Source organism: Diceros bicornis, chromosome 33, assembly GCF_020826845.1.
Source record: "Diceros bicornis minor isolate mBicDic1 chromosome 33, mDicBic1.mat.cur, whole genome shotgun sequence".
Taxonomy (NCBI): Eukaryota; Metazoa; Chordata; class Mammalia; order Perissodactyla; family Rhinocerotidae; genus Diceros; species Diceros bicornis.
This window is the reverse complement of record NC_080772.1, coordinates 6839945-6849506: the sequence shown is the minus strand read 5'-3', so window position 1 is coordinate 6849506 and position 9562 is coordinate 6839945. Positions and strand designations below refer to the sequence as shown.

General features: G+C 36.9%; 1 long non-coding RNA gene across 1 annotated transcript; it reads right to left on the bottom strand.

Moving 5' to 3' along the window:
• Window positions 1-208: 208 nt before the first annotated feature.
• Window positions 209-6465, bottom strand: LOC131396654 (uncharacterized). Its single transcript, XR_009216606.1, has 4 exons — window positions 6321-6465; window positions 4736-4824; window positions 2244-2569; window positions 209-1854 (listed from the first exon to the last, which is right to left on the bottom strand). It is a non-coding gene; the product is annotated as an uncharacterized LOC131396654 (long non-coding RNA).
• Window positions 6466-9562: the final 3097 nt, after the last annotated feature.

Below are 9562 nucleotides of genomic sequence, written 5' to 3'. Positions count from 1 at the left end.
CCCTAGAATACGACTACTTCTAAGCTTACTCTCTGTTGACAAGCGACTAGACTTTCAAAGAACAAACTCTGCTACATCAATATCTAAGGGTCTAGAAAACAGTAATAAGTGCAAAAATCAACAAATCAGTGCGGCATATTAGATGAATGAAAAACAAACCATAATTTACATAGTAATTTGGTATATGGTGAAGGTGACAAATGGATGTATCAATAAATCTGTCAACCTACAAAAACAGAAATCAGTTTAAGAGGCACAGCATTTACATGGGATCAAAGAATTGCAATTCAGGGAGCACAGATTCAGGTAGAAACCCAAATAGTGTCCCACTAGGGACTAAAAGTCAGGGGCTTTTAAAGGCAAAGAGGGGAGGTTGTATTATAAAGAATTTTAATTGGAGTTGGAGACAGAGAGCTGGTCTTGACTAAATATTGGTTGACTGTTGATTCTATCTTTAGCAAGTCCACAATCCTCAGTCTTTGTGATCAGGGTATCTGTTCTTCTGCTGACTTCTCAAACAATAGCTTGTAAAACAGTTGCTAGTTTGGCCCAGTCCAAAGGCTTGGCCCAGTCCAAGGTTCAAGACAGCAAGGCAGTTTCTCTGGAAAGGCAACTCCCACTACATTTTAAAATGGCTCCACTAAAGTCAATTTGACATTTCCCCCTTTTGATGGAGATTTTTCTTTGAAAGCATCATTAACTAACCATTTGAAAGCCTTGCTGATCAGCTATTGGAAAGCATTGTTGATCAGCCATCAAAGCATCATTGATCCTTCGTCACCAGGAATGCTCAATCCTGGTATGTCATGTTTCACGTAAGAGGGAAACTGGTTCCCTTAGGAGCACTTAGGCCACATTTAAGCAAGAAGAGTGCCAGAGCAGAGAAGGCAAACATTGTCTGTAGTTCCTTAAAGTTTCTCAGGTGAAGGCTCATAAGCCTCAGAAATCATTTTAAAGTGCCGAGTGACCATTATCTGTGTGGTGTTTTTGTAACATCCAGCTATGCAGAAGATACAAAGTTTTATAACAGTGAGAATTCCTATAATAATAAACAAAATGCTAAGTCCAAATTGGAGAATAGATCTGAACCAGAAGTCAATTCCTGAGGACAGCCAGCTAAAGAAATCAAAGAACTATGAGATGTCAGTGGGCACTGCATTTAACCATTTGGCCTGTGCCCACATTTTATCTAGCTCAGTTTTTACTTACCAGAGGTGTTTACGCAAGTATAAGAGATATTTACAACAATTACAAATGTTACTTCTTAAATCTCTGGAGTTTTGATTGGTTAGGCGAGAAGTTCTGGACAGTTGGCACAAGGAATTAGGGGAGGAATGACAGAGAGATTGGTAATTAAATGTACTAAAGGATCTCTAGATTCACGTATAAAGTGAGGCTTCTGATGACAAAACTAACAGTCAGAAAGACTCCCCCCTTTTGTAACAGATTGGGAGTTGGGGATAAGAGTACTGTCTTTCCAAGAAAGAGAGGGAGAAAATAAGGTAAGACGCAGCAGTGAGTAAAAGTTGCACAGGCCTAGTCCAGCCATCTGGGGAAAGTTGTCTGCCTCAGATATTGGTCACTTCTCTTCCTAGTCGATTTGATTTGGAAGACTGCAGTGTTTGTACAGGACCAGATGTCAGATGGAGCCTTCTTTAGCTATGAGATGTGTCTCCAAAGTTCAATGCCTTCTAGTTCTGCAGCAGTGTCAGTGGTCAGAGCACTTGGTAGGTCCTTTCCAAGGGGGTTCATGGGCTGTCTTCTTCTGATGTCACTTTCAGAATACCCAGTCACCAGGCTCTAGCTGTCACCAACAGGATCCTTTGAATTGGAATCCAGGAAAGCTTCTTTAAGCTGTTGATAATAGGATTGAGCATAAGATACTAGAGACTACAGTAGCTGGTCATACTAGCATAAGACAACAAAGGATCAGCAGAAGGTTGTATACCAATAGACATTGTTCTGATGGTGACTATCTCATGTGGAGTAAATTTATGTTTTCCAAAAAGGACACTGTGAGCAGTCATTGAGACCAAAGGCAGGAGAGCTAGTCTACAGGTGTACAACAAAACCTCAAAGACAATTAACAAGACTAGAATCTAATATCTACAAAGGTACACACACAATTTTTCTCTCTACAATTATTTTCATTTTTTTAACCAAAGATAATCATAGTAAAACTAATTTGTTTATATTAAAAACTTAGCCTGATTATCTGTAGAGGTGAAAATAAGAATACTCACTGAGAGTTCTGAATTCTGGAGGGAGCGGGTAGGGAGAAAAAGTAAATGTTTCATCCTTGTTCACAAAGGTGTATCTTACCAAATGTTGATAGTTTAAGAGAAAAGATTTCTTTAAATCTGGAAAAATAAAACATTACAGCATCCTCCTCAGTTCATGTAGGTCCACTAATTAATATTTGCTCTTGATCTTTTGTTAGCAGTTTTATGAAGCCATCAGTCTCTCCATTAGAGTTTTGTAATTTCTTACCAGTTCGGTTTTATGATCTGAAAGTTTATCAGAAATCTGTATTCTAGAGTAAGTGTCAAAGTCCTTTCCATGAATCTCTCTGAAGATGAAACAATAACAAGGGCATCAGAATAAAACAAGAACTGTCTGTAAATGACAAAAGACTTAAAATAGTGTGGTTAAAGAACTGATTACAATGCAATTGACAAGGAAATTTGGTTATTTCTGTGAAACACATTTTAAGATAGTGACTAGAATTATGAATGATAACATTATATGAGAACATATCAGAATTTTAGGAATTTTATATAATTTTTGGAACATATATTGATAACATTCACCCATGCAGTACAACCTAAGAAGATTTGTCATCACTTATTTGACAATGCTTCCCATGTAATTTAACATATCAAATAAGCCTAATTAGTTTAACATCTTCCTTTTAATAGGAAGAGAGAACAAATTTTTCAAGACATCCCAAGGGCCCTCTGGAAACTCTCAAAGTCACTTTCAGGAAAAAAAAAGACTTTATTTAGAATTTGAATTTAGAGAAGTTTGTCAAAAATATCAAAATATTTTAAAACACCCACTTGGTCAAATAGGAATATAGGTCACTGTGAAATAATGCTTAGTTATTGATTTAACCAAAGTAACAACAGAAGATGTTAAAGGCAATATAGAGAGTTAAACAGTCAAAAAACAAAACACCTTATCTCTCTTAATAGAGAGGCCTCAGGTTTTTTTTGTGTGTGTGTGAGGAAGATCAGCCCTGAGCTAACATCCACGCCAATCCTCCTCTTTTTGCTGAGGAAGACTGGCACTGAGCTAACATCTATTGCCAATCCTCCTCCTTTTTTTTCCATTTTTCTCCCCAAAGCCCCAGTAGATAGTTGTATGTCATAGTTGCACATCCTTCTGGTTGCTGTATGTGGGACACCGCCTCACCATGGCCGGACAAGCGGTGCATTGGTGCGCACCTGGGATCTGAACCCAGGCCGCCAGTAGCGGATTGTGCGCACTTAACCACTAAGCCATGGGGCCAGCCCCTCAGCTTTTTGAACATAGAAAATTATTTTGATCAAACATAAAATCCCTGCTTTTAGACTACTCAAGCAGTAGACTACTCAAAGGTAAAGAAAAAAATTTTTCATAATCTCTTTATCAAGAGCAGACTAAAAGCCCAAGAAACTTTGTCATTTTAATAGAGAAAAAAACAAATTCTAAGTTTGTAACAGCTTACTTTTGATATTAGAATTCATTTACTTAATTAAATTCATCCCAATCATAGCCAACTTGACCACACACAAAACTCTTTTCTCAGCATTCCTCTTCCACAAACTTTCTATAACTTTCTTTTTTACATTCAGAATTTGTATTTTCCTCTTTCTCATAACCAGTTTCACTTTAAGACAAATTTACTTTCTTAACAAAAAAAACTTCTTCATTCTTTATAGCTTCTTTACTGAAAACATATATTTTCTCATAGCATAACATTTTTTAATATGTAATAAGACATGATTTACTAATAAACTCAGACATCTTTTAGTTTTTCTGTAATAAGAAGTGAAAAGTAGATAAACTTATGTTTAGTAACTAATGTCTAATATTTTATCTTATTTAGAAAGAATCTAGATACTCAATAAATTTCTGTCATTTAGTTTAATTTATGAAAACTCTAAGGTTTCAAGTTATCAAAAGGTTTTGAACTTATTTTTAAGTACATATACCATAACATATAATTATTGTTAAAAAGTTCACTCCAAAGCTTTTTTTCTTACTTACATCTATTTAGTTTACTTGTTCCCAATAATTATATTTAGATTACCTACAAAAACTTCATGAGACATTAGACAAAGTCAACCATCTTTTTTTTTTGACTGACAAATTTTATAACAAAGATAACATGAATTTGTCTGGCTTTTTGGTAAACCTAGGTAGAACAAAAGTTTTATTTTTAATGCTGATAACTCTAAAGACATGCTTATTTTAATTTAACCAACAAGCTTAAATTAGCTTTAATACCAAATATTTTCCTAGATCATGTGATCCTGAAATTCATTTGAGTTATTTTTGAGAGCATACTCAATTTATATAGCACTTATTCATTTTTAAGCCAATTAAATACAGCCTTCTTATAAACTAGTCTTGACAATACCATCCAGAGGCAGAAAAATATTGCATATTTATAACATACATATATAGACACACACATAAACACACAGACAGATGCAAACAGAGATCTTAGAAACTCCATTCTAAACTTTACCTTATATTTTTGGGCAAGGATGCTTCCATAGCAGTCTGCATCTCCAAAAGTTCCTTTTTTTCCCTTCAGTCTTAGGAATCGGGGATGGTCTAGATAACAATTCCCTGAGAGGTTACAAGCTTTTCAGATACACAGGAAAGTTACTTGCTTATCGAGGACTGACATAGCCATCCATTACATTATCTTTAATTTGTTTCTTTCCCTTTGGGTATAAAGTTTTATTTTAGCTTAGTGGCAGGTAAGCCTAGAAAAAAAATTCTTCTCAGGCTCTGACTATCAGCTTACAATTTTGGCTAAGTTTCTGACCATAAGTTACTAAATCCTTTCAAATATCTTGTCATGTTTCAGCTGGGACAAGCAGTAAATATTTCTGGCAGTATTAAACAACTCCATTAATTCTAGTTTCCCTTTGACTGTTTAAGGGAATAATGTGACAGTTTATCAGAAAATCTCTCAGAGTGTTGTTAACCCTGAAAAGAGCCATATGGGGGCCCTTCTTTGAAGGTAGATATGGGGGTGTCTGTAAAGCCATTAACTTAATGGACTTGTATATAGTCTTTTCCTTTAGGGGCCTTTTATATCGTAAGTTTTCATTAGCTTTTTGCAATAAAACTTTCAATAAGGCTATTTTGGAATTTTGAAGCCTTTGCTTTTAAGTGCACTTCTTAAATGATCTTTATCTAATTGGAACATTTCATCTAATGGTCAATGATATTACCCTGAGGGCTAGCAGCAGTTTGGTAGAACCCTAGCTGCAAATGGGGTACAACCCACATTTCTGTCTGACCATACTTTAGGCCCCCAACCTGGTGGTTACTAAGCCAAGCTCTTGGGACACGAAACAAGCTTAGTAAGATCTTGCTGTTCTTTGTAAATATTTACAGCTTCCAGGACCGTGGTTTTTAAGGAGGTGTGCTGCAAGATGGCATACTTGATTCTTTAGAAATTAAAGATCTTATTTCTGGTCTTAATTCCACAGTTCTCAAGTCTAGTGTGCAAAAAGACAAGTTTTAGAAGCTCAAAAGAGCCCTAAAGTAGCCACCGTAATTTTAAATCACTTTTAGTACTATCAATCCACCAGGACAAAAATTTACAAGAGGAAGGACTGTAGTTATTAAAATATAAACCCAGCTGGAGTTCCAAAGAAAGGAGCTTCTCAGGAACTGTTAGAAGAAGAAACTCCCATGTTAAAGCTCTGCTGGACAAATAGACAAAGAGACACCAGTTGCAAGCCCCAGGTTGTCATCTGTGCTTCTGACCCACTGTCTACAGCTATTTGGACAAACAACACAAAAGACAGAATTTGAGAACTCACCATATAATGGTGAGGAATAAACTGAGGAACACTGAGGAATAAACCCTCAGAAGGAGCAGCCATAGCCAGCTCAAACAGAGAAACACTTCCACAGGTCAATAGCCATGAGCTTCTGTAAGGTGGCTCAAACAGAGAAACTTTCCAGATGTCAATAGCCATGAGCCAGCTTAGAGACAACTGTCTCCTGGTCGATTGACCCCAGATTGGGCTGTTGCCCCAGAATCCCAAAGAAAGGCAATGACCTGAACCCAAAGGAAGGGAGGTCAGAACCTGAGAAGACTCATGATTGGAGGAGCTGGTGGTCTGTGGAAGCCATGAGCTCACAAGGGGACTCATGTTGGTACCAAACTCATTTCCAGGGGCCGCTGGTCCACAAAGGTGAGATTGCTTCAGGTCCCACTTTCTGACACCATATGTCAACATACAAAATTGGAAATCAGTGTAAGAGACAAAGCATTTATTTGGGATCAAAGAACTGCAATTCAAGGAGCACAGATTCAGGTAGAAACCCAAATAGTGTCCCACTAGGGACTAAAAGTCAGGGGCTTTTAAAGGCAAAGACGGGAGGTTGTATTATAAAGAATTTTAATTGGAGCTGGAGGCAGAGAGCTAGTCTTGACTACACATTGATTGACCGTTGATTCTATCTTCAGAAAGTCCACAATCCTCAGTCTTTGTGATCAGGATGTCCATTCTCCTGCTGACTTCCCAAACAATAGCTTGTAAAACAGTTGCTAGTTTGGCCCTGTCCAAAGGTTTGGCCCAGTCCAAGGTTTAAGACAGCAAGGCAGTTTCTCTGCAAAGGCAGCTCCAACTCCATTTTAAAATGGCTCCACTATAGACAATTTTGATAAATTTGTAGTGTTGGAACAATTGGTTAATTCTTTGGAAAAGACAAAATTGGAGTCTTACTTCCCACAACACATAAAAATAAATTCTAGATATAAATAAATATTAAATGTTTTTTAACATTGTAAATGTTTTTCAAAATCATAAAAGATTAGTAAAAAGAGGTGAGTATTTGTTCTAGAAGAGAGGAACTATTTCTTTAGCATAAAATGAATTAAAGAAATTAATAAGGACTGTCATTATTTACAGATGACATCATTGCTTGGATAAAAAATCTAAAAGAATTTATAGATAAACTATTAATAATAAGAAAATTTAATAAAATATATAGGTAACATATGTATATGTTACATATATACCTATAATATATAATTATTGTATACCAGCAAAAAAAACAACAACAACAAAAACCCAGGAAACTAGATTTTTTTGAAAACCATTAATAGCTTCAAAATTATCATGTAACTAAGAATAAATTGAACAAAATCTGTTCAAAACCTCTAAGAGATAATTATAAATTTGTACGTAAGACATATTTGTTGTAATGTGTTCATGTATTGAAAGACTCAGAATTGCAAAGATGTGAATTCTAAGTTAGCTTATGCAATTCCAATCAAAACCCCAAGAGTTTGTGTGTGAGTGTGTGTGTGTGCGCATGTGCATGTATGTGTAACTAGATGAGCTGATTCTAAAATGTATATAAAAATGCAAAGGGAATAGCCAAGACACCCCTGAAAAAACACAAGGTGGAGGGATTTGCTCTATCAGCTATCAGAGCTCATTATGAAGCTACAGACAGTGTGGTATTAGTGCATGGATAGAAACACAGACCAATGGAACAGAATATAGACAGGCACATAACTTACAACAAAGCAGAGCAGTGGAGAAAAGATGGACTTTTTTTTTTTTTTTTAAAGATTTTTTTTATTTTTATTTATTTTTTCCCCCCAAAGCCCCAGTAGATAGTTGTATGTCATAGCTGCACATCCTTCTAGTTGCTGTATGTGGGACTCGGCCTCAGGATGGACGGAGAAGTGGTGCCTCGGTGCGCGCCCGGGATCCGAACCCGGGCCACCAGCATCGGAGCGCGTGCACTTAACCACCAAGCCACGGGGCCGGCCCAAGATGGACTTTTTTAATAAATGGTGCTGGGACCATTTAAGTATCCATGGAGGGAAAAATAGATTTGACTCCTACCTCACACCTACACCAATAAGTCCATTTTAGGATTAAAAACCTAAATGTGAAAGGCAAAGCTAGAAAAAGTGTTTAAGATAATAGCTTCATGATCTCCTGGTAGGGAAAGATTTCTTAAACAGGACAAAACTTTTGCTCAAATAAATAGTCCAAAAGAGTTAAAAAAGGACACTGACAAAATGAGAGAAGATATTTGTAGCATAATAACTACAAAAAAGTTTATATGCAGAATGTTTTTTAGGAAGTCTATCAGTCAATGAGAAAAAGACAGTTGATTCAACCAAAAATAGATTCCAACAGATACTTGGCAAAGAGGAAATCCCAATGGCCAAGAAATATATGAAAAGCTGCTCCACTGCAGTATAGAAAAAGGAAATGGAAACCGAAACCACAATGAGATAGCAGCATATACCCACCAGATTGATAAAATATTTAAAGTCTCATGAGGGTTGACAAGAAGGTGGAGCCAAAGAACTCTAACAACCTGCTCGTGGGAGAATAAATTAGTACAACACTTCAGAAAATTGGTATTGAAGATTTGAAGACGTCTGTATCTTATGACCCAGCAAATTCCACTGCCATGTATACATCCCGGGAAATAAACGCATATGTGTACCAGAGTGTATGCATAAGAGTGTTGACAGCACCGTAGTTCATAACAACCAAAAATACAAACTAAATGTCCATGAACACTAAGTGAATAAATTGATGTATATTTGAAAATAAAATATCATACAGCAACAAAAATAAATGAATTATAGCTCCATGCCACAAGACTGATGAATCCTACAATCATTATGTTGCAGCAGCAAGACATAAATAATGCATATAGTAGGGTATACCTATACATCAATTTTCAATTTTAAGGAAGCCTATTTATGTGGTAAATAAAAAGAGAAGCAAGTAAATTACTAACATAGAAGTGAGTCATGTATTGTTTATTTATTGCTGCATAACAAATTATCCTACAACTTAGTGGCTTAAAATTACAAACATTTATTATCCCATAGTTGCTGTGGGTCAGGAATCCCAGTGTGCCTTAGCTGGATGCCTCCCACAGGCTCATGCCCTCTCAAAGGTTCAATCAAGATGCTGCCAGGCTGCGTTCATTTTAAGGCTGGACTAGGGCGGGATCTGCTTCCAAGCTCACTCATGTGGCTGTGGGCAGCCTCAAGTCCTTGCTGGCTGTTGACTGGAGAGATCAGTTTCTTGTCCCATGGACTACTCCACAGGGCAGCTCACCACATGGCAGCTGGCTTCCCCCAGAACAAGGACTAGGAGAGGGACAGGGAGAAGAGAGGAGGGAAAAGGAGAAGCAGAAGCCACAATCGAACCTAATCTCAAAAGTGGCATCTCATCACTTCTCCTGATCCTATTGGTCTGAAGCAAGTCAACAAGTGCAGCCCACACTGATGGGGAGGGGATTACACAAGAGTATGAATACCATTGGGGGCCATCATAGGAGA